The sequence below is a fragment of the Apis laboriosa genome, unplaced genomic scaffold, assembly GCF_014066325.1.
Source record: "Apis laboriosa isolate Shangri-la unplaced genomic scaffold, ASM1406632v1 scaffold19_cov150, whole genome shotgun sequence".
Classification (NCBI taxonomy): Eukaryota; Metazoa; Arthropoda; class Insecta; order Hymenoptera; family Apidae; genus Apis; species Apis laboriosa.
The window spans coordinates 234,127-259,321 of NW_025222278.1; the positions used below are offsets into that span (position 1 = coordinate 234,127).

A 25,195-nucleotide genomic window follows, 5' to 3' on the forward strand; every position below is an offset into this window, starting at 1 on the left:
AAAGAACTCTCTCCTTACTCTCCTCCCCTCGGTTGCTCGCACCCATTTTCCACCCTCGACGCCCTTCCCCTCCCCCCTCCCCCCGCGCAACCACTCCTCAACCACCCTTCGCCCACCTTTCGCTCTCTTCCTCCATCCACCACTTCTTCGCCTCAACCCCCGCGGCGTCACTCTCGCAGTCACGCTGCCAACACGTGCTCCTGTTTACCTCTCCGCTCCGATCACATGGCCCGTGTCGGTATATGTACGCGCCTCGTCCCTCGCTGACGGTGTCATTTCATCGAAAATATGTGGCGCGCGCGTATGCGCGCCCGGGGTTAACTCGATTCATGACGAGTGCATGCGTGTTCGGACACGCACTTCGGAACCAGCGTACGCGCAACAACGGCCGGATCATTCCGCCGATGATTTCGATGGTCCACCGCGCGCGGTACACCGGCCTCTTTTTCACACAGCAGGGAGGAGGGTGGTTGCACGTTCGCGCCACGGGTGGAGAGGGAGGGGGGAAGGGGGGGAGGCGGGAGAGGGAGGAGGGCAGTCATCGAATTGGTGTAATGAAGAGGTTGCGCGCCGCGTTCATCGATGGTAGTCGAGGTTTAGAGCCCCGCGATGACGTTANTTTTTTTTTTTTTTTTTTTTTTCACTCCATTTTCCATTCCAGTGTTTGGATTTTTGTTTCAAGGGTGAAAGTGATGTTTCGATGACGATTGGATACTTTGCAGTTATATCGTTCGTTATTTTGCCGTGTGTTTTTATTTTTTATTTTGCGTTTTCTTTGAAACGATAAACGTGTCGAGAGAGAGAGAGAGAGAGAGAGAGAGAGAGAGATTTAGAGAACTTTGAAAATTTTGTGCTTTGCGTTTTTGATCGATGTTGGATGAATTTTTTTTCTTTTTTTTTTTTTTTCTGTTTTTCGAAGAATATCGAGAAAGAAGTTGGATAAGAATTTTGAGGATTTTTTCGCGATACTTTGGATTTTATGGATTTTTTTTTTTTTACACTTCTTAAGATGATTTTTGTTCTTTTTTTTTTTTTTTAGAGAGAAATAATACGTTATTCCATAGAGGGGAACGAGGTGATAAATTATGAGAAGAATTTAGATATGTCTACATTTACTTTTTGTTTGGAAGGAAAACTTCATTTTGACATTTTTATTACAAGGTGGTCGAAAGAAGATAAAAATAAACGACATCCGGTAGAATTTTATGCTCGAAACCGCTGAACATTATAATTGAAGTCTAAACAAGAATTACGACGAGAAATCAGGGAATCCTCTCGATAAAAAAAATAATAGAATTTTCCTGTTAGCGAGAAACTTCCTCTTATTAAAAATGTCATAATACGCTATATCTGTCGATGAAAAATAATTGAATTTTTTTTCTTTCTCTAACAAGAAAACTTTTTTTCCAAAAAATTCTACACACAAATTCCACTATTTTTCTACTATATTTTTCCATGAATGATAAAGAAAAACCTTATAACTAAAAAAATTCAACGAATCCTTCATATACACACTTGTACTACATTTTTTACTACTACACTTTTTCTTCACACGCTATACCTTTTAACGAAAATATAGAATAATTTTTCCTAGCAGAAATCTTTCGCTTAGCTTCCTCCCATTTTTCCACTATTATTTTCACGTCACAAATATGTGTCGATTTGCCAAAATCGTGCGAAAAGAAGAATCTGGACAAATGGAATCGAATGACAAAATAACTATTAACTATCGACTCCTGCGTTCGAAACTAATTCAAAATTAGGGAACACGGCTGGAAACGAATCGAAGGTTAAAAAATCACGACCCGTTGCGTATACGTATATCTGGTCGATCTTTTAATTAGCATTTTCAACTCGCACCGGACACAGACGTGTACGCGATCGAGCATAATTATCACCTTAATTATTAGAACGCAGCTAAGTAGCCGCGGGGAATTATCACCGGGCACTCGAGGGCGAACCCAACGCGGATACAACCCAGCGCCTGTTTCAATCTCTCGCTAGCCGACATTCCCGCGTGGCCAGGCCCCCGAGTAACTTTCTTAATTACAGAGATTAACTTCATGCTATCGGGGCAACGATTATCGCTCGCGAGCCTCGCAATTGCCTGGCCAGATATAAATACACGGCTGGATCGACCGAACCGAATTTTGATGGAAATATATTATTCCCTTCCCTTTCGACTACCATCAATTACCAACACCGATTATATATACCTTTTCTATTAGGGATTAAATCGTAATCGGGGAGAGATCTCGCCGATTTATCTGTAATATTAATCTTACGAAAGAAATTTTTCTTTTTCATCTCGAAGTCGAATAAACTGTTACGAATAATCTGTTTCCAATCTCTGTAAATAATTACTCCTTCCGAGAAACTTTTACCCGAACATTACTCGTCGATATTCCATCCGATGGGAACTTCGAAAAACAGGCGGCGACAGCTCGTCTAATTATTATTCCGTTATCCTATTTATTTTCCTGTTTCAATATGAATGAACGAAAAGTTTGAAATGCGAAACTCACCTGAAGCGACCTGTGATTGTTGTACGTGGGACGTCGTCCTGACGCGGGTACTCTCGACTTCTTGCTATATTTATTCACCTCGATGCCACCTGCTCGAACGAACGCCTCTCCGAGTATCTTCGTCCTTCCCCCAATCCGACCGAGTCCGACCTCTGTCTCCCTTTCGATCGATCTTCCCTTCGGATCGTTCCCTTTCCTTTTTTTTCTCTTTTTTCTTTTCTTTCCTCCGATCCAAAACACGAACGATTCGAACTCTCCGAAGCGGCCCTCTACCGCTCGATCTCTCGCCGCGCTCACCTTCCTCTTTCCCCTTTTTCACGATCCCCCGGTAATTTTCCAACGAGCAGCGACGACGACAGGCAACAGCCCGGATGGCGACGGTGGACCGACGTCGACGGACAAACGATTCACAAATACATCGACCGCCGGTGACATCAGCCTACTTAATTACGCCGGGTAATTGTGAGTAATTAGGAGCGATTAAGAAGCAAACAGTTAATTGCCCGCGATCCCGATAATATGCGTCGTCGATTCCTTCTCCTCTCGTTTCTTCGATCGTTCCTGCCACCCGGAAGGAATTCCAACTCTAGAAACTGGTATTATATATACACCTTCTCGTTATTAACTCACGATTGGAAAAAAAAAAAAAAACTCACGTTTTATCCGTCCATCCGTCGTAATAATCCGTGATAACTGCCACAACCGAAACAATTTTATAAATCCGTGAAATATCCGGCAACGCGAGTTCGTTCGAGATAACGCGCGAGTCGGTGCGCGAACACGAGCGTTCCTTTAATGTGATTTTAATTATTCTATTTGTCAGGCGATGTGCGCGTCGAGCGTGGTTATCGCGCGCGATTCCACGCCGGGGAACACGGCCGAGAGAGACGACGGTCACGTGCGTGTCGCAATTACCCGCAGCGATAATTAGGAGTTTGTTAGAAGTCCGGAGAAGTCCTTGTGTAGTGGTCACTTTTATCGCAGAACCGACGCGGCGGAGTCGTTAGAGGCCGTGGATGATACCGAGCTCCTTCTCCCTGCAATTGGCCAGAGCACACCGTACACGTACGCACCATGTACACGCAAAGAGAGGTAGGTAGATAGGTAGATAGAGGCCGTTGATCAATCTTTCGCAGAATGTCTACGTTTATTGCCGTGCAATTAACTCGGCCACCACCTGTCCGTAGCACCTGCCACGTTTAGTGCCTCCCGCACGTGGCCCTCGCGATAATATATTTTCGACAGTCTTCGAGCGTACACGTGAACCCTTGGCCCCTCGTAATTCACTCGCCGAGTCCACCGAAATAAGCCAGTGGAATGAGTCCTCTTCGCCGAACCCCACGGGTCAATCGATCCGGACGCACACCAGTAGTCTATGCACGTAGCGGTCGGACAATGGACACTTATTCCACTGGACGCGTCACAGCCGTTTCGTCGCTTCACTGTTACCGTGTTGATCGAACGACCAACAGTCAGGAATGCGTGTCTCTATATGTATATATGTATATGTATATATGTGTATGTGTGTGTGTATATATATACATATATATAACGTGTTCCTTTGGTGCGTCCACGTGCCGACTGGCGCACGCACCTCTACGCTCTGATTCCCTGATCACTCTCGAACTCGCACACTTGCCGATCACAGTCGTCGCGTTTCACTTGTTCAACTTCCTCCACTTTTCGTTATTCCTCTCTACTTTACATCCCGTTATCCCGACCAGCGAGATCCCTCCGCGTCGTTTCTCACTCGCACCAAGATCCGTTTCGAATGCTCGCTACCGATGGTGGGCCGGTGGTGGACTCTCGATCGACGGATCCTTAAAATCGATCGGTGATCCGGTGAACGACGATCGATGGATTGGTCGAACGTTGGCTGGACAATCGGATCCCCTCTGCCCTCGTGTCGGTGGCAGCGTGGTGTGCACGTTGCGCGGTCGAAGCTCGGCGCGAAAACTTGGACCTGAATCCTGACGGTCCGCAGTCTGGCTGCGTAGTGGCCCCGCTGTTGAGCCGAGGGAAGGCAACCCGCCGTGGCTTCTCTCCCGCCTAGCCGCCAGCCAATGCTGGCTGCCGTTGGTAGGGGTAACGTGGGCGGTCCGGAGGGCGGTCCCGATGCGCGGAGGTGGTCCGCGAGTTACTCGCGGGATCCCGTTGTTATGATTGTTATGAGTGTCCGAGCTGCCTCCAGCGAGCTGCTTTGGGGGTGGAACGCGGCAAGCGAGAGGGACCCGCGCGCTCTTCTGTCCCCCTTTTTCCATCCTGCTGCCCTCTCTCCCTCGCTCTGTAATATAACCACCACGAGCTCGAACGAGCTCGTAACCGTGATGCAAATCAGCCCGACGGGGCTGAAGAGTACTTCGCCGGGGATGCCCGGGAGGAGCGATTGCCGCCAAGGACCCCGATCTCTCCGTCACCCACCGGTCTTCACGGCGCAAGGGGACACCGGTTGACACCGCTTCTTAACGATGTGATTTTAAGGATCGGGAGGACGGATAGGATTATTTTTTTTCCTCGTCTTCTGCCGAGTTCGTTTCGAAGGGAATGGACAATTGGTAAGAGTTGGAAGACGGTGATCGGTATTGAATCGTTCTCTTTCCATTTTTGCTTGCCGATTTTGGAAGGGGAAGGTGAGTTTGGAGGTTATCGAGGGTGATTCTGCGTAGATCCTGTGAGATTTAGAAAGGGGAAGAAAAAATGGCGCGTGGAATGGAATTAGGTGAATTTGGGGTCCAAGTGTTTTGGAATTAGATTATTTTATCGCGTTTCGATTGGATTTTTAAGTATTTTTTTGGGCAAACGATCGTGAAGATATCGGCTCTCATATCGGTTAAAATGGCGGAGAAAAAATGGCACTTGGACTGGATTTAAGTGAATTCGGTGTCCATGTAATTTGAGATGTCGTATCATGTTTCGTGTAAGCGAACTTGGAGTCCATGTAATTCGATATGCCTCTTTTCTGCTCCATTTGTCGAATACAATAAGTAGTTGATACTTTGACTCAAGTTTCAGTGATACTTGTAAACGAAAAGAATACTTTGGATGATGAACTTGGATTTTATAAGTACATTATAAAGTATTCTATTTTATTTCTCTCTCTCTCTCTCTCTCTCTCTCTCTCTCTCTCTCTCTTTCTTTGTATTTTAAATATTTGTGAACACAGTAAAAAATTCTTTTGTCCAAACACTTTAATCAGACTGGGAATTTAAAATATTTATAGAGATAAACACCAATTTATTCATTCGAGAATTAAAACTTCCTGCTCTTTTACAAATCTTCGAGAAATCTTTTGCGTATAATTTCTACATTTACCAAAAATTATTTCTCACGAATTGTCCATATTCCTCAAGTATCTATCAATTGGTAGTCACATACGTATCCCAATTACATATACGGTCTGTCGGTCCGATAGGCCTCGGTGGTCATTAATTTTGATAAATCGTCGTACACAGAAGTCGGAGTTCGTCGACGTTGATCCACTGTCTCATTTATCTTCAGGGGCGCGATGAACCCCGTGGCTGGTAATTGCAACGCTACGAACCGATAACGCGCCATTTTCGTTTCGTTCTGCCCCTCCTCCTCCCTCGATCCGAATAACGGTTCCCAGTTTCAACCTTTGTTCCAAGCTGCAAGACGAATTCAAGAATTTCGTCCGAGTCTCGTTAACTGACAGGTGCGTACACCACGAAATTACCCAATTTAAGATACTTTACACGCCAACCTTGTATCATCATTAAAACCCTTTTGCGTTCGTTACTATCGTCACCTCGACGAAATATGTATCGAGGAAGAACGATCGGTTTGATGATGAACCATCGGAAAAAAAATAGGGAACGAAATGATTCCTCTTTATTCCTACACACGAAACGAATGAAATAACGTGAGGTTTGAATTTTCATCGTGATCGCGTCGAGTTAGAAAAGAAATATGACGCATTAAAATGCGTCAATCTGGTAGACGAATCTAAAGTATTACGCTTTCCATAGGATGTAAATCTTTCGAAATTTTTTTTTTTTTCTATTTGCTCACAGTATTGCTCCGGACGAGTATAGTCGTTTCGTGAATATATTACGCGTGATTTTCGCATCTTATCTTTGATCCCGCCTGTACAATACTTACAAGTTGATTATTTTCGCCATCTGTCGCGACGAGATCGTCCTTCTGAAATTAATTTTTTTTTTCACGAGAAAATATTCTTTCTTGTCTTTCATTCGTTGGTAAAATTTTATTGTTCGATAAGAGATATATAATGATTTTTTATATGATTCTTTTATTGCTTTTCTACGACCCATCTACGCGTGAAAATATTCCTGAACGGTGAATTTCATGTAAATATAACTGTGTGTTTCGTTACTACGCAGCCTTTATTAAGTCCAAATTTTACCCCTTTTGAGCGACGAGCTACCCTCGTCGGCGCCACTATTACTGTCCGCACCCTCGGTGTTTTAATGTTCTCCCCTCAATTTCTCCAACATCGACCTCGACAATATTCTGTCGTGATTCGACCCTTGGAGGCGCGTCCTCCGCTACAAATACATTTCGGCTGAAACATCGCCCGAAGATACCGGAGTTCTTCCAGTTCTTCGCTCCTCTTCCAGCCTACCGCCTATGTTGGTCACGCTAGCTAACAGTAAATTATTGTACTTCTTTATTACTGCCCCACGCTCGCCATAATGCTGATATCGATCGTGAAACCGCTGATTAGGTCTCGTAATTCCTAATGAGAACCCTTCGATTCGGCCATCTTCGAATCGAAATTATCCGATCAAGATAAATCGATAACGATTACTATTTTTTGTCACAGTATCTTTCTTTATTATCGATTGCTACGAGTATCGTAAAATTTTACAGATATCAAGCGTAAGTTTGAGGATTCGTCGTTAATACGATAAATTCGATATAGTTAATCGTCAAATATCAATCATCTACCGAAGACAGTATCTATTCAAAAGCAAAAGTATCGTGAGAAAATGATTAACAAATTGAAAATCAATCATTCCAAATTTTAGCAATAAAATAATCCTTCAACAAAATTCTGACGTAATAGAAGAACAATTCTCTTTCAAGTGAAAATTCTCTCTTCGAAATACACCTCGCACGACACCCCAAACCCCGTTAAACGGAGCGACCTAATATTCCCAAAGAAACCCGACCTTCCACCTGTTCCTCCATCCCTCGAACCCCGCACACGACATTGACGAAAGTACGCGCGTATCTTTTCCAGGAAATATACGAGGAAATGAATGAATCCTCCCGTCCTTCTTCCACCCGAGGGTCCACGTGCTTTTCACATATAACTCGCCCCCGTGGAGGCAGGAGGTGTATCCCAGCTGGTGGTTGAAGTTGTAGGAGCCGGCAGGATGTGGGTCTCTACTCTCTCTCCGGGTATTCCTTCCATCCCACTTCCACCACCGTCTTCCTCGTCGCTCGGCCACTTCGCCACGTCCTTCTTCCGCCGATAGCCACCCTCCTCGTCCCGCATTCGGCCTTCCTCTCAGCCGCTTCGCCCGTGCTTCTCCCTCACCCTCCCTCGCGCTCCTTGCCGCACATGCCGACTCACCCTCTCCGTGCTGCACGGGGGTGCTCCGTCTTTCTGCCCCGTCCCACCGGATCGATTAAAACTACAAAGTGTTGCCTCTCCATCCGTTGGTACGCTCATTCGTGGTCGACTACATTGCTCCGCCACTCTCCTGCCGGCACTGGGTTACCAACTCTTTCCCTACTGCCTCTGGCCCTCTGTCTTTCTCCCCTTCTTCTTCCATCTTCCTCCCTCTCGTCGCCTTTCTACCTACCTCCCACCTTTCCAACGTGTTTTTCTTTTTGCCCTTCCTCCTCTTCCTTCTTCTCTTTTTTTTCCCTCCCCCCCTCTCCATCTTCCTCTTTCCTCTCCCTTCCCTCTTTCTCTTTCCTCCTTCTCCTTTTTCTTTTTCTTTTTTTTTCTTTCTCGTCCTTTTATCGCCAGGATCTCCGTATTCATGGGCGTCCGCTCCGCTTCCTGATAATCTCCGCGTAAAACTTCTCCGTCCCGACGGGATTGCCTTCGCCAACGCGGCCACGGGACCCTTCCTCCTCTCTGTTTTCCCTGTGGCGTGCCGCCGACGATCGGACGTTACCTCTATCTCTCCTACCCCCTGGGATACACTCCTCTTCCACCCGAACGGATGCTAATGATCTTACCCCTGACTTCGCCGTCGCCCTCTCTCTCTCTCTCTCTCTCTCTCTCTCTCTTTCTCTCTCTGTCCCCCTCCTCTTTCATCGGTTCCTTTCACGCTTCCTGTCTTTACAACGGGTGCAACGTCCGCTATGGGGGGTGTGGAGGGGGAGGGAGAGGAGGAGGTTACATCGGGACGCTTTTCACGATACCGAGACCACGGTTTTTTTTTCCTCCTTTTTCTCTCTTTCTTTCTTTCTTTCTTTCTTTCTTTCTTTCTTGCTTTCCTTTCACCCGCGTGAAATCGATTGAAAGAGAGATTTAGGAAGCGTTTAATAGGGAAGGTGATTTTTATGCAGGACGAGTGCTCGATTTGACTGACTAATCCACGAGATTGAGTTTGTAATACCTGCATTTTAGGCGGATTATGAGGACGATTTAGAGGATTTCTTTCGTTTCCTTTTTAATTTTAGATGGAAGTTTTACTTACGATAAGTGCAGCGCGGAATTTGAACTATCGATTTGGTATTTAAGCAAGTGTGAATATTCGATTAGTTCCTTCTTTTTTTATTTATAAATTACAAAGTAATCGCAACAAATTTCTTCAAGTATATATACTTTGCCAAATTGAAACGTTATCATCCCTCGTCAACGTACAATTTTTCAAAGCAACGACAATGAAAGATTTAATCAAGTTATCAATACGTTAACGATATCTCATCTCTCATCAAGAATTCCCTCAGTGAGGGAACATCTCCAATGCGTTTCAATGTAGCTCCGCGATTCCAATATATAAAATTTCAAATCACCAAATCGAAAACATAAAATCATGTGTGAAAGTGTGGACGACGCGTGGCGAGTTTGGTTGGAAATTCGAAAAGCGAAACTCTGGCCCGCGCCTCGATCACTCAATCCCGCCAACGTGAACGCCAGTTCGAAAGGGAAGAGAGGCCTTTTAATCCCGGGTAGCCGAAACCGACCACCTTTTCTCGCGTTGGTAGTCAGCCACGGAAGATTAGTGGTATTGGGTGAAAGGCTGGGAGAAGGCGCGATTATATCCCCGGGGCCTCCAACCCCTTCCACCCTCCCTTCGGCCCCGGTTTCGCCCGTTTTAAGTCGCATACTATGCCCGGCTAATAACAGAGCCAACGAAAGCCAAGCAGTCTTTACGAGCATCTTCCCAGAAGTATAAACCCAGGCCCTGGAACACGCGTAACGGCTGTTTCGTGGCTTGGTCCCTGGTTAGGTCCACGGCCGTTCCCCGTTCTTCCTTCCGATTATTCCTCCGGGCTAATTAATGCGGGAGAGAGAGAGAGAGAGAGAGAGAGAGAGAGAGAGAGAGTGGCGATCGACAATGTTGCGTGATCTCTCCGCGCGAACGGGTCGATCGGTGCATGTTCGATGAAAGGCGAGAAAACAATGAGGTAAACGAAGGCGGTGCAAGAATGGAAGTGGTAAGAAAAAGGAGGAAAGCGGCATAAAAGGGATTCGGGATAATTACCTAATGAAGGTGGTGGGTTGAAAGTGATACATATATATATATATATATATTATATATTATATATATATGTATATATATAACATTGTTCCTTTTCGTTGCACGAGAAAGGGTGAATGAAAGATATACGGGAATATCGAAGGAGTCGTTTCGAAATAGAAGGATATAAATAAAAACGTACGCCTTGCGCCTCTTTGGTCGCGTGATCATGGAATGGCACGCCGAAAATTCGCGTCTTATGGGTGGTATTCAAAGTGAGGTCGAGAATAGAGGGATACGAAGGGACGAGCAGGTGGTTGATGAAGATAATACCGCGAGGATGTGCGATGTCGTGTCCGGTCGGGGATACCCGGGAAACAAAGTAATCTAAGGGAGGATCTCTTTGTATCAATCTCCCATTGATCGATAATTTCGCGCATCATTGTTGCCGTAATAACCGCTTCTCCCCGTATATGAGGCGGATGGATGCTAAAAGACTTTACGTTTCTTTATGCTTCTCCGGAAGGGGTCGTACAATTCGCCTTTCTTCTCGAGAGATAGATGGAGTTCAGTTGGATCCGTGTTTTGATCCATGGTTAAATATTTTTCGAATCGTTTCCTTTCGGAGAAATTCTTCTTGGAATTTTTATTATATAGTTTCTTCGAGGGAACAGGATGAACATTTTTCTTTCAAAGAAACTGTTACTGTTATGCAATTATTTGTAAAGTTTTTACGTTTGTTCGTAAAGTTTGAACCAGGATCGTTTAATTTTTATTCTTAAACTCGGATCGCCAATTAATTATTCGTATGAATTAAATCAATCAAATTATTGTTTATCGCTTCGTTATTAAATAAATGAAAATTTTCCATCTCATTTGCACGAGGAAACGAGTAAGAAAACGAAATAGAATCCTAGAAATCATCCCCTAACCTCGCGAAAATGTAACAAAACCACGCATCTTCTCGCCCCCTTTTTACGACCAAATAATATACTATCTTATGTCTTATATCGTTGTTTATTGCACAATTTACACGCCGATAATAAAACAGAATCTTGTCCCTTCCGGCGTTTAGATTCGTTAGCGACGAATCTCCCATCCACGCAGCATTACTTACACTTTAAACGAAACCGCTTCTTCTTGCGACCGCGTAATTAACAATTATTATCTTTGTCGACCAGCCTTCAAAGATTTACGATTCACCGGCCAATATATCTCCGCATGTATATAATACATCTTATATCGTTCTTGCGTTTCACATTGTTTCATTTTCGAGACGTCGAAAAATTTCTTCTTCTTCTTCTTCTTCTTCTTCTTCTGTAATTGTTCCCGCGCGCAATGTTCGTAAATTGGAATGGTTTCGCGACACCGATGCTGTTCTCTCCACACGGAGGAGGGGGAGAGAGAAACTTGATATTTCACCCGCATCTTCGTGTCGCCGTTAAAGATCGCTACGTTCCCGCCGTGATCCGGTAACGAGAAAACACTTCTCTCTCGTTTGAACGGGATTCGAAACGATTCTCCCTTGTCCTTGCGCTTAGAGGAGGCCTACTCGATGAATAATAATCCTCTCGACTTCTTCTTACTCTTGTTCCCTCCGTCCGTCTTCGTCCTCTTTCTGGCGAGTCTCTTTAGTACCCGTGGAGGATTTTAAACGGAGGAAAAGCGGTGGCATAGGGTTAATTTCGTGAAGAAGAAGAAGAGGAAGGAGATCGAAGAATTTTTTTTCCTCGCGAATCTTCGAATATTCCGCTTATATTAACTTAAGAGGAATAATAAAAATTTCGAAACTACTCGAACCTATTTATGGAATTTCTAATTGTTTCTCGTCTACGAACCGATGGAAAAATAACATACGCACGATGTATCGATCATTTCTTTTTTTAGAGGGACTCAAATTAAAAGATACGTTTTCCGTTTAAAAACAATCATTTGGTTAGAAAGATGTTGTAAGAAAAGAAAAAGTTCTAAAAAATCTGTTAATATCATTCCACCGATATTTCATAAATCCTTTTACCGGTATCATTACAACGGAACGAGCGATTGGAGGAATGTTGGTAGTTCGATGTTTTAAACAGGTGTCAATTATTACCAGCAATAATGCATTTACTCCGGCGCATTTTCCATCCCGGATTGGTATTGTCCGCGTTACGAGTTGTTCCGATCGTGTTTTCGCGTCGGTTTCCAACCGTTTTCTCACGGAACCTCTCCCCGGGAATGGGAAAGCGAGTGGCAGCAGGCGTGCAGTCACGAATGTATCGGTCAATACTTGCCAGCCGGCCGCGAAGACGAGTCCGGGGCGATGCTCCTTCGCACCATTTCCGGACAATATTTAGCCGTGGCTCCCCTGCCCGGTAGCTTCGATCATTAAACGTGCGTATATAGCCTCATAATATTGCAATCCGTGGCCATAATTTACGTCGTTTTATAGTTCAAACTGCAACCTACGTAGGCAGCGCCGTTCCAGCCTTTAGAACGTGGGCTATTCCCGTTCAACTTGTACCGGGTGATCATAAAGTTCGCCGACTGTTTCCCTCCGACTGGCCCCCTCGACCCCGACTCTGACAGGCCGCCTTCTCACAACAGTGTTTCCATTCAGATGGCTTCGTGTAACAACACGCTGGGATCCATCGTTTCGATCGCTTTTTAATCGCGAAGAGAGTTTCCTTTTTCTTTGAAACGTTTTCCTTCCTTTTCTTTAAATTCGAAAACGATTTCTTTTCTCGTACATCTTCGTTTTTATTTTGTCATTGTCAACTCTTAAGATCCCTCTCCAATCTTTGGAGATTGGATTCCGTTAAAAGTAACGCGATTCCAAGGGATACGTGAAACAAAGAGAATACAAAAATTTAAACGACAAAAGTCGAGCATCATCCCTCTCTCCTTACGTTCCTCCCCTCATGTTCGAAATTTATCGGATCGAGCCCCGATTCGTGGATCACGCGAGAGAAAAACAGGACGGCATCGAGAACGCCTCGGCACCATACCTGAGAAGAAGCTGGACGCGTGTGAGTGCCTCGAAGAGGATTGAGATATACCGTTTTATAGGGAATCGTCTGGGAGAGTAGGGTGCCCTTTTATGAAGTTACCACTGCGAAACATTCCGCTCTGAAAGCGGTTACTCCGAATCGCCTTCCCTCCTCCTCCTCCTCCTTCTCGTTCCGCGAACGGGACGAAGCGAGAGGGAGCGAGAGAAGCTAGCGCGAGCTATTACTGAAATTACGGACGATCCGACGCTCGCAAATCAAAATTTCCCCGTTTCTTCTTCCATCGTCCCTTGCATTGTTTACGATTTATTGCCGGCAAAACGCCGCCGATTTCGCGGCGTTGAGAAGAAACGTGAGGGGGAGGGGGGAAACTGGCGACTCAAGGGCGGCCATTAGGGGACTTGGGCAAGGCAAACAAGTGCGAAGGTAATCGGAGAGAGGAATGATAATTAGCCACTAGTCGAGTTCGCGACGGGGATAGCGGAACTCGATCTGCATCGTGATCCTTTCGCTTTACGACAATCACGGTTACGGAATTTATGGGCGGAGGAGAGGTCGTCGTTCTTATTTAATGGTAATTTTACATTTTTCCAATCGTTCGTTAATGCGTGCATCGATGCGATTAACATTGACTTTAACGACAATCGGAAGAAAGTTTACGAGCAAAAATGGAATAATTCTCTTGCGATAAATTTTTTTTTGCATATATCGCATTACGAATTGCGATATTATAATTCTCACGTTTAAATTACTACTAAACGCGCTTTAATCAAATTTGAGAATCTTCGATTTTATATCGTTAATAACAATATGATTACAATTACAATTCTCATAACTATCTCTAACCAACAATTACAGTATTACAATTAAAGTGTCGATTCTCGAATACGATATTTTGATCTCAACTTTCCATCTGGGTCTGGAAGCACATGTATCGTATACGCACGTTTCGAGCGAAGAATTTAAGAAAGAAAATCCAGGGCAAAGTTTATTATATCTCCTCCTCGCCCAAAACGAAAACGTCGTAATTTTGCTTTCGACTCCGTTTCGCCCTGCGCGCAACGAAGATTGGGGTTCGGGCGAGGCAAAGCGGCTGACCTAATTTACATACATATAAAGCGCATTCGATGTGTTTTAGGGGCCGTAAATCGACGCAGCTACGCGAATCGTTAAACCCTTCCTTGCCGCAACACCCCGCCAATGCGTGTACGACAGAGGCCAATGGACGTGTATGGATGGATATAACGCACGCGCGAATACATATTCAACCACTTTGTCTTCTTCTGCCCGTTTCGTGCTCCTTCGACCGGTTAGTTTCTATCTACCACCGACTCCGACTGGTTTAAATAGACACAATGTAAGCAGAATGTTGGAGAAAGAGAGAGAGAGAGAGAGAGAGTCGTTGCTACTTCTCGGTTAGAATAAATATTCTACCGATAGAATGCTTTAACCGCGTTTAATTTAACGAGTTATGCGAGTCTAACTTTAATTGGCCGTGTTTGTCCGTAGATCGAATAAATTTTGTCCAATAAAGAATGTATAGATATACGCCGAAGACGCGGAGAAACGATTCAAATCGGTATTCCTCAATTTTTCGATAGCTCGATACGATGTTTTAATAAGTAATCAGAATTTCAAAATGGTCAGAGATCGTTATATTTATCGAAAGGGATTATCGAATTCTCGATATAATTAAATATATAATTTATTCGAATCCGAAGAATTTCGAATAATTGTCGAAGCGATTCGAAACTTTACTAAGATCGATCTTGCAAGATTGAAATAATTCTAATAAGTATTATTATATCGATTCTGTAAATGTCGAATCGAGCTTGTGAAAATTGATCGATTGATTCTTCTTCCGATTATAAAAATTATTAAATAATAGGGGAGGGGGAACAAGGATTGTTTGAAAAAGAATCGAAGGAGAATAAGGAGAATATTAAATATTTCAAGAAATTTTCTTGAATATACTCATCGGACTCGATGATCCGAAAATATCACGAATTAATCTCTATTTAATGGTCTCCAGAATCCTTGAGAATCCTTTTTAGCAACGGGGAAAGAAACAAATAAATTCGTGATCTTTTTAACGACTCCTCGCTGTCTCGACTCGTCCCGTTAAAAAAAAATCTGGAAATAACACGCGTCGAAGATTAACGGCGATATTCAAAGTCCTCCGGAATCTTTAATATCCTCGTTTGTAACTGTCAGAAATTTTCCTTTTGTTCCACTCGCGGACGCGATAAAACGGAAGATTTCCCTCCCAATGTCGCTCTCGACGATCATAAAACGTCCCTCTCCCTCTGCCCCCGAAAAAGTAACCACCTCTTCCTCCCAATTCCTCCTCCTTCTTCCTCCCTTCTTTCCAAACCTTCCTCTTCCCCGCTCCATACTCGCGTACTCGCGATTTTTCTAATTATAGGTAATTAATTTTTACGATTGCGCCGTAAAACACCGGCGGACAGGTGTTCGAAAAAGGAGGGATTCGGGTTCCTTTGGATGGACGAAGGTGGAGGAAGGTGGTTGGCAGTCCGTATTGCAGGCCGTTTTTGGTAGTGGTGCACACAAGGATTGTGTCGGTGGTGGTGCCGATAAAGTTAAAGCCACCGGCGAACGATGCAGGGGCCGCGTAATGACAACGCACCGGCGTCGTAAACGCGTTTATGTCCGGAGTTGCATTATAGTAATATCTGCCAGCACCCAGCGGGACGTTCAATGCCTTCTCCTCCGACGTTACCATGGCCAACCGTGACGCGAGTGACCCCTCGTTTTCTTTCATTCCGCCGTCCATCTCTGCATCTATCGTCCAATCCGCTCCCAGAGACTTCGATGACCAGACGACCTCGCCGCGTCTCTCTTTTCCCTTCCTCTTCCGGTTGCATCGGATCATCCCTTTCAACGATAACGATATTCCTTCTTTTCCCTTGTATCTTAGCCACGATTCACTTCTCTCGTATATATATATAGTTGTAACGTATTTATATTTTACACCGGTCTCGAAATAAATATAAATAAACGCGGATAATAGTTACGTTTTCCATAGAGAAACTTAAATTCCCGATCGGGAATCGGCCAATTACCAATCGCGATTCCTCGCTCTCGCATTCTTGCCGAACGAAATCGATCGAAAATCTCTCTCAAACGATTCCTTATCGTTTCGTCATCATTGTCGTCGTGGGGGACCAAACCCACCCCCATCCCCAGAAAAGCGACGCGTCGCATTAACACCCCGAATCAGCAGCCTCCCCCCATCCCTTCCGCACAGCAGTCCCCGAAAACGGGATAGTCCCGCCTCTTTGGACGGGGTTCCGTTGGGGAAAACCACGCCATTTCGAGCGAGCAACGACGAGTTACAGATTTGCCGGAGGAATGAAATCGCGGGCACGCGGTTGTCCGCGGGGCGTAGACGAAAGGGGGAGCCGCGTTTCGAAAGGGAAGAACCGGCGGTTAAGGGCCGAGTGTGGCGCGAGAGGGGCAGGGCGCGGAAGGGGGGAAGGGAGGAGGAGGTGGAGGAGGCGAGGAGGACCAACGACGAGATGGCAGAGTTGTAAAGTCCTGCGCGTGACACCGGGTTATGTTATGTTCCTCCGCCCGTGTGTTGGACGATCCCACGTTCAACATCCCGGACTCCATCGCTTTGTACGTGTGCCACGGTTAGGTGGCACGCGGTCTATTGCTCGTACGCTGCGTTTATGGCGCATAAACGGGGCCGCTCTCCCGCACAGATTATTTTGCCTTGATCAATTTGATAACTCGCCTCGCCGTTATGCGCCCGCCTTGCTGATTACAACCACCCCTTCGCCTCACCTCGCCTCACGGTGAGCGGAGTTAATCTTTATCGCGCGACCCCTCGCACCCCGATCCACTCGTCGCAGTGGATCCGTCTATTGCCCCCTCCAAGGTGTATCGGCTAGGCAAACAGCAAGTTTCTCGTGGAAAGGAAACGGAAAAAACTCGGGATGAATTATTTCGACAGGTTTCTTGAAACCTGTCTTCTAATTTTAATTAATGAATTGTATGATCGTGAGTGTGCGTGTAACGGACGAGTTGGATATACGTGAATCAGTTGATTTTGGAAGAGTGTGAGGCAAATTTGGGAAAGTTTGTGTGTATTTAATTTATTTGGAACGTTTTAAGTAATTCCCATTGCTATTCGTGAATTTTATCTCGCGAATCGTGTTTAAATTTGTACCGGTATCTAGAATATCAAAATTTCCAATTGCAAAATCGCATTCCCGATACGAAACTTACTCCATTACAATTTTCTTAATTGCGGATTTAATTTTCTCGAACAACGAACCCTCGGCGTAATTTCCAGCGTTGAATTTCTTCCGAGTTGTGAGTCTCCAATTTCTTAAACATTATCAAGCAAAGTGGTACCCTGGCACGAGCACCTATATACCACAATTATACCTAATAACAACTTTGAATCCTTAAATATCGCACCTCGAACTGGTACCTTTCCACCTGAATTACCATACCGAAATTATTCCTAATCGTGATTTCTCGAATCGAGTGCTACATACGAAATGACACTCTCTCGTGCAACTTATCGCTCCCTAAGAATTTACAGAACGGAATTCCTATTTTTAACTCCTTCAAATACTATACGAAAATTTCTTCTCATACGTTGAAAAGAACTATACGTGCGTTGAGAAGAAAAAAAAAAAAAAAAAAAAACGAAATTAGTCCAGCAGGTGTACGAGAATGGACACGTTTCTTCCGGGTGTCCTCCCCCCCCGGAAGGATCCTTGCACCTTGCGCGACCTTAATTGAGTCATAACAACGTAGATACGCGTTCGAGCACCTTTTGTGCTGATCGATATCGTTGTTTTGCGGTCGTTCCTCGTCCTCGAACGAAAGAAAAAGAAAAAGAGAAAGGATTGCGAAGCTTTACGAACGTAAATAAATTCGCGTGACGCGAGTTTTAATACAGATTCTTGGGCAAATTGATACTTAACCACCAACCGTCCCGTTAAAACTGGAAGGAGCATACGTGCTACTTGACGATAACCACGATAATCTGCACCGTGGGCGCAGGTAGAAACAAACAACTGTGTCCCGATCAAAGAATTAACGAGCCTTCTCGTCAAGCATTCTCGTCGAGTAATTAGGACCAAGCTACTCGAATGACTTTATTACCCGTTCCAAACATCGAACCTTGAAATATATTACCGCCCTTGTATGCAATTACCCGGCTACCGATGAACCTCCTCCCGCGTGATTGCAACATAATTTACTCGGAACGAGTACGCGGTTTGGTTAACGAAAATCGAAAAATTCTCTTAATCATTCGACAAATTTGTTTCGAATAATTTACTTTGTAAGAAGAAACTATCTATGAAAATTGTTATTACTTTCCTTGTTTTACGTTGAATCGGATATTTATTATTAAACGTAAATATTGAATATGTATATGGCTTTATGTCTAAAAGTTTACCGTTTAAAAATTATTTTGACAGGTGGTTATTCAAATAGATTATACTTCATCGCAAGAATGGAATTTTAATCTCCGAATATCTTGAAAAATACGATTTTAGCTTATAATAATTCCGTATTTAAAGAGAACGAAGCTGAGTCGGTTCGAAGTTTCAATTAAATCCACGAAATCATCCCTCTGTTCCTAAATTAAATCTGGAGAATTACGAACTCATTACTATTTTCTTAACCAATGACTACAGATTTCTAAATGTGTCAAATCAATAAATTTATCCACGTGTTGCTACAACACAATATTTCTTAACCCTGCTTATATTCTCGCTAAAGAGAATATATTAAACTCACAACCCTTGCGTCCCTCCCATTTACATTTTCAATTACAAGATCGTTCAACCATCTGTTTCACCATCAATTATACCATCAAAAAATTAGGAAATGCTATCCACCCACGAATCGCGAAACACTCGCCTCATCCCCCGACATTAGTTACATACCCTTAGCTCCCCCGTAATTTGTCTTCAACAATCACCGTGCACGAAAATTTTAATAATAATTCCGGCGTGAAAAATATGCCCCGGACGAGCAACTTCCCCGAATTATCCCAGTGAGCATCATCCGGCTAATTCGCCACGCAAACGGGCCAGATACCGGGTGGAGGAACGCTTCAGGTGTGCGTATAATCGCGGCCGGACCCGGGTTGCGCGTAATTTCACCAAAGTTTCGACAGGCGTTCCGAAAGAGAGGACAGTTAAAGTTAAGAGAGGCCCGGCCGAATGAGGGACGTGGCGGGATAATTATGCGCACTGCCTCGTTTCGGAAGGCCGTTCCCGGCCCCTTTTTTACGAGGGATGAAGAGTGCGGCCCCACGAGGTCGTAACTTAGCCGCGAATATCCGACTATCCGTTACGAGCTGTGATGCCTCTCCACTACCTTTAACCTCTTCGAGAGGGGTGGGGGGAAAGGAGTTGAGAAGATATCGGCATAAATTAGGCTAACTGCACGGTTTACTCCTTCCGGGAAGCCGAACGTTTTTGGCCCCCGTTGCATTTTTCATGGATCTTTCCGAAGGCGTAATTTTTTTATCGCGAAACATAATTGGCTGGGGATATCCCATGGGAATTAAATTATCGTTTTCTAAGGGGAACCGGGGGAACAAAGTTGCAGCGTCATCAGAGAAAGCACCTATGGAGAGATATAAGGGGGTGAGAAGGTAGGAGAGGGAGGTAGCCGTTGCAAATTTGCTCCCCTGTTTCTTTGACCTTTTTCTCTTTTCTTTTCATTCTGCTACCGTCCTCTTCTCTTTCTTTATGAATTATTCCCCGTTTCTTAATTCTTCTTCGAGGCTTGCGCTAATTTGAAAGAAATTTTTCTTAATCTCTCGAAGGTGGATAGAACCTCTTTCGATCTTCGAAAGATAAAGTTCGAAAGATCGTTCGAAAGAGAGTTAACATTAAAAATACGTGATATTAATTTATCCAGAAGAGAAATTAACATCAGATATCTTCGTATACCAGTACTGACATCTAACGTTTTGACGTCTAGTTTCCTTTTACTAAAGACTGAAGTAGATTCACCCATTGAATTTTCTTCATCAATCTCTATCATTTACACAACTCCTCTTAATCTCTTCTTATAACATCGACAATCATCGGACACTTTCCCACCGAATATTACCAATACTGAAATCCATCCATCCTAGATCGAAGATGCCCCCAACGGAATGCCCTTTTTTTTCCAGAAGCGGTGGACGCTTTACAGGTACCGGGATCGAAAACGATTATGATCCAAGGATAACGATCCGGTTGCGCGCACGCGGACTGGAAAAAAAAAAAAAGAGAACGCGCCACGGTGACTTACGCGCAAATGGATGGCGAAGAAAAATGGTCGGGACCATGTTTCATCTGGCGCGCACGTTTATCGTCCGCGCACTGTAAAATTTACACCGTCTCACTTCCGAAACGAGTGGGCCGGCAGTTGCATAAACGGGTGCAACATTTTATTTTACACCTAAACCCTCCCCTCCCCCCCCCTCCTATGCGAACCCGCTATATAGTAAAATATTAGTCACGAATTTGATCTCGCGAGCGCCTAATAAAAAAATTCTTCGTGGAGATAAAAAGAAGAAAAAGAAAAAAAAGAAAAAAAGGAAAAAAAATTCGGCACCTCGCACGTATCGTTCGCCGTAAAACGGGAACGCGTCCCCCTGGAACGCGTGCGCTGAACGAGAGGGAGGGGGGAGGGGGGCCCGCCGATCATTGTGGTTCGCAGTTAATAAATTTCCACCGTGCAGTTTCTGCCCGTTTCGCGGAAATTTGTTGGCCACGATGTATCGACGAACCGCAGTTACCGTCGAGATAATGCTCGCGAGAGTGGGAAATTGCACGAGGGAGCCGAACTTTTAGAACTTTACGTTCGTTGTTTCCCGCTTGCTTTTCGCGTTTGGCTCGATTACGACACGTCGAAGCGAAGGGTGACGCGAATGACAAGATTCTGGAATAGAATCTGTCTTTATATAGATATTTCCTCGAAGATAACTCCTCGATGTAAGGCAAAATAATTGGTATGAATTTTGTATCTACGAACGATAAATCGACGAGCAAAGCTATGGAAAGGATATTTCGAGCGATATTTTCATCCAGAGGTTTAAAACTCGATATTTACATCCGACGCTAGGCGATTATCGAGAAATTTCCACTCGATGCATGGCGCACCTCTAACATCGTCATCCCTATCCGTTCATCGAGAAATGGCAAAACGGTTCCTAGTAATAAGCTTCTAATTACATCTTCCTCCAATTACGCCCACTTAACGAACGTCATCTTAACAAGGTGCAATGATTAGGGCAAGTATGAAATACGTGTACAGAGGCGCGCGCACACCGAGTTATCCCGATACTCATCCGTCTAGATCCAATTCCATCAATTAAACACACCGCCGATAATTATTCCCCGGTCGTCGAAGTCGCCTGTGCCGGTTGCGTCGACGCGAGCGGGGCCGACGCCATGTCTGGTTACCAAGCCACCGCTCGGGCTCGGTTTGGCGAACGTGCGGATACGGCGGCCTCGTATCAACACCAAAACCCTAAAAGTATTATATGACATTAGTAAAACCTTTTCCCGTGCCCTATAAAAATATGCCCCGATATCTCTCCCCCCCCCTCGGGATGAGGCCGCGTTGCCGCCAGCGACTCGGCCTCGACGTTCTTTTTTTCCAAAACACGGAAACGCGTATCCGCCCTCGCCATTGCGCCATGGCCGCGCCTCCATGACGAGTCGTATTTTTTTCGCGCATTTACGCCCGTTACTCGACCGTATTTATTATTACATCCACGTGCGTCTACACGTCTGTGCGTGTATATATATATATATATATATGTGTGTGTGTGTGTGTGTATGTATATATTTTTTTTCGATTCGTTTCTTTTTTCGTCCTTTCGCCAACCTATCGTTTTTAACCGGGACGCATCGCGGTGTGCGCGGAAAACGTAGGCCAGCTCTAGCCGGCCGGCTAGTTGGCGGGAGGGAGGGATGAAGGTAGGGTGGAAAAAAAGCAGGCGAGCAACATTTTCGGGGGCGCAGCCGGGGCCTTTCAGAGAGGCTCCGCTCGGCGGTAACGGTGGCGACGACCTAGGGAAGCATTTCATTGCGTTCGATACGATGGTAAAAAACGCCCAGGGATCGGACAGTAAAAAATGTAACTGGTAATTTAGTTAGCCGTTGCTGAACTCGACGCTCCGGACTGGATACGGGCTGGGTGTTGGTGGACAGTAATAGGGCGTATCTCGTATCTGTCCAGGGGCTTGACGGGTTTTTATGGGTTTGCGATGCGCGGATTCATCATTCGATATATTACCCGGCCACGGGGAATCGGGGTGGCTACCCTCTGATGTCACCGCGTTAACCTAACCACCCTCCAAGGCGGAATTTTCAGGAATCCGGGTATGGTTGACGGCCGAGCAGACGTGTCTCGTTGTATCCGGTTAGACGTATTGTCGTAAACACGACGTCGTGTCCCGACGATTTTCGATGATTGATCTATATGAATATATATATTTTTTTTTCATTTTGGTTATTTTAGTTGGATATAATGAATAATATTTTCTGGGCAAATATCGGTCAAAGGGATATTTTGCGACAGGAATATATCATTAGAATTGATATATATATATATATGTCTTGATCTTCTTTTTCTTTTTTTTTCTTTAAACTTTCGGATTCCTCGAAATCCTCGATCGATGAAAGATCGCGCGTAGTAGACCACCGCCTCTTTCCCTCCACCGTCGATGGAAATTTGATGGAACGTAGGAAAATTCGACGTCCAATTTCTAAATGTCGTGGGAATCCAATCGTGGAACGGGGAAAACCAATGGTCGGAGTCAATTTTTCTGATCGGCTAGAAAGCGTCGGGTTCGATCAGTTTGTGGAAAAATAGATTTTCCTCGATGCATTCGCCCCGTTTTTTTGGTAATTAATGTTGGAAGACAGGGAATATTTAATGGACTGCCGCGAATTCGACGCATCTTTCGTGAAAAAAGCGTGTCGAGGGACGGCAAACCACGAATGCCAACCCCCGACGTCCGCGCGACGTCTATTCTCCCTCGATGTGCTCAGATATCTGCTGCTAACGATTAGTCGGGCGCAGATACGTGTTTTCGTCAAGTACGGTGGAACAGGGGGGGGAAAAAAAAAAAAAAGAAAAATAACATAGAAAAAAAATATTTGATCAGCCCTGTGCGCTCACTCGGGGAGAGGCTCTCGATATCCAATTCAGTTGATATTCAAGTGGTGCGCGCGCGTGTTTCTACATTTTGATTTCTATGTAACAGCCGCCGGTACGCGACGGCCCTGTGCCCGTGTATTTGCTGTCTGGAAAGACAACAAATATTGTTTCGAAATCGTTTATTCCCATCAGCAGGAATTCCATCCACGCCAGCGATCGTGTTACCGGCCTGCGAGAATTTATGCAAGTCCGAAATCGGCGACGATGGGTGCGACGAGGAAGAAGATGAGATGGTGGATGAGAAGAAATGAGAAGAAGAAGAAGAAGATGAGGAGGAGGAAGAAAAGAAGAATTTTATAAAATTGATGAATTCGAAGCTTTCGCGAATCCGCATCTCGGACGATCAGATCCATTAAAATTGAAATTAACGATCGTTTATTAAACCAGGATTAAATGTCCTCCTGTCCCACGAACGATCCGGTTCCTATTGCTTTTATTTGTCGCAAGGTGGCGAGAAAAAGGTGGTTGGATGGAATCCTTGGCGCGTCATCGGCGCTCCGATCGGCCGATTCGGTATCACCGACTCGCTAATCGTCCCGTGACAAGATAAGCTCGGGGGCTCGTCGGTGCCAAAGTTTCCTAGTCGCGGGAAAAGGGGGGGCGCGTGTGTATGTATGCGCAAGCAAGGCAGAGGCTTTTCGTTTGCTAACGAGGAGGACCGCGATTGTCAGGAAGAGTCGCATGGAAATCCGATGCGCCGGTGCATCGACGATGCAATTCAGACGGGTGGGTAACCACCCCTTTTTCACCCCTCTCCCCCATGTCCCTCCGCCGGTGGGCGCCTCTTTCGCGTCGAGCCTTCCCTTTTCCCTCACCCCTCCGCCCTCGTTCCATCTTTCTTTCGCCTCCTCTATCCACCGGTTCGACTACCGGTGCCACACGGTTATGCTCCTCCCTCGCTCGCCTCCGTTCTATCCTACCTCATCCTACCTCTGTGCCACCTCCTCCTCCTCCTCCATCGCCACCCCTCTCCCACTGCCACTCGTGAAACGCGTATGCTCGAGCGCGCGCGAAAGTGTGCCAAAAACCCTTTTGTAGCGATCGGAAGAATGGGACGCATTGTTTGCTCACTTGTGAATCGGCTCTAATGGCAAAAGTATGTGAAATCATTGTGAATCGAGATTACATACGCGAAAACAACGCGGCCAGGATCCTACGGTTCCGCTCCCGCCACTGTCTCTCCCGCGGGGGGAGCGTACGTGTCTACGCGTCCACGTCCACCCACATCGTTTTCACACACGTCCATCTCTCCCTTTTCTACCTATCTCTCCCTCCCTCCCTCTCTCCCTCTCCTCTCCTCCCCTTTCTCTCTCTCTCTCTCTCTCTCTCTCTCTCTCTCTCTCGCTCGCTCTCCCGTACACCTGTCTCTCCCCTCGCGATACGTACGTGCACGTAGCCGTACGTGGCCGTACGTGGCCTACACTTGTAGGTGTAGGTATAGGCGCAAACACATCGGGTTCACGCACACGCGTGAAAAAAAAAGCGGGCGCGCGCGCGCGAGCGGTTCGCCGAGCTGCCGTGCCGGGAGGACGTAGATATTTTTTTTACGTGCAACGAGAGAGAGTGCAGGGAGAGACATGCATTCGACTGGCCAGGGGGTGGTGGTCGAGGGGGTGGGGCGGGTGGAGAGGGAGAGGGAATCCACGGTGGATGCTGGTGGAAGGGGGCCAGGTGAGGGGGAGGGGGGAGGTTGGCTTGGGTGGACCACCCTTTGCCGTCGATTTTTCGGGGCTTTTTTTTACGGGCGACGGCCCTCGCTTGCCTGGATGAACGAACACGGGGAGGAACATCAATAATCTACAATCAAACTGCAGATAAAGCTACGATCGCCCTT

At 45.5% G+C, this 25,195-nt stretch overlaps 1 protein-coding gene across 1 annotated transcript in view; it reads right to left on the reverse strand.

The window, feature by feature from the left end:
* LOC122712110 (POU domain, class 6, transcription factor 1) overlaps positions 1-4,487 on the reverse strand; it is a 191,175-nt gene extending 186,688 nt beyond the window's left edge. Inside the window, exon 1 of the mRNA XM_043931473.1 lies at positions 2,526-4,487. The gene's annotated coding sequence lies outside the window, so the exon portion shown is untranslated. The remainder of the gene's footprint in view (positions 1-2,525) is intronic.
* Positions 4,488-25,195: the final 20,708 nt, after the last annotated feature.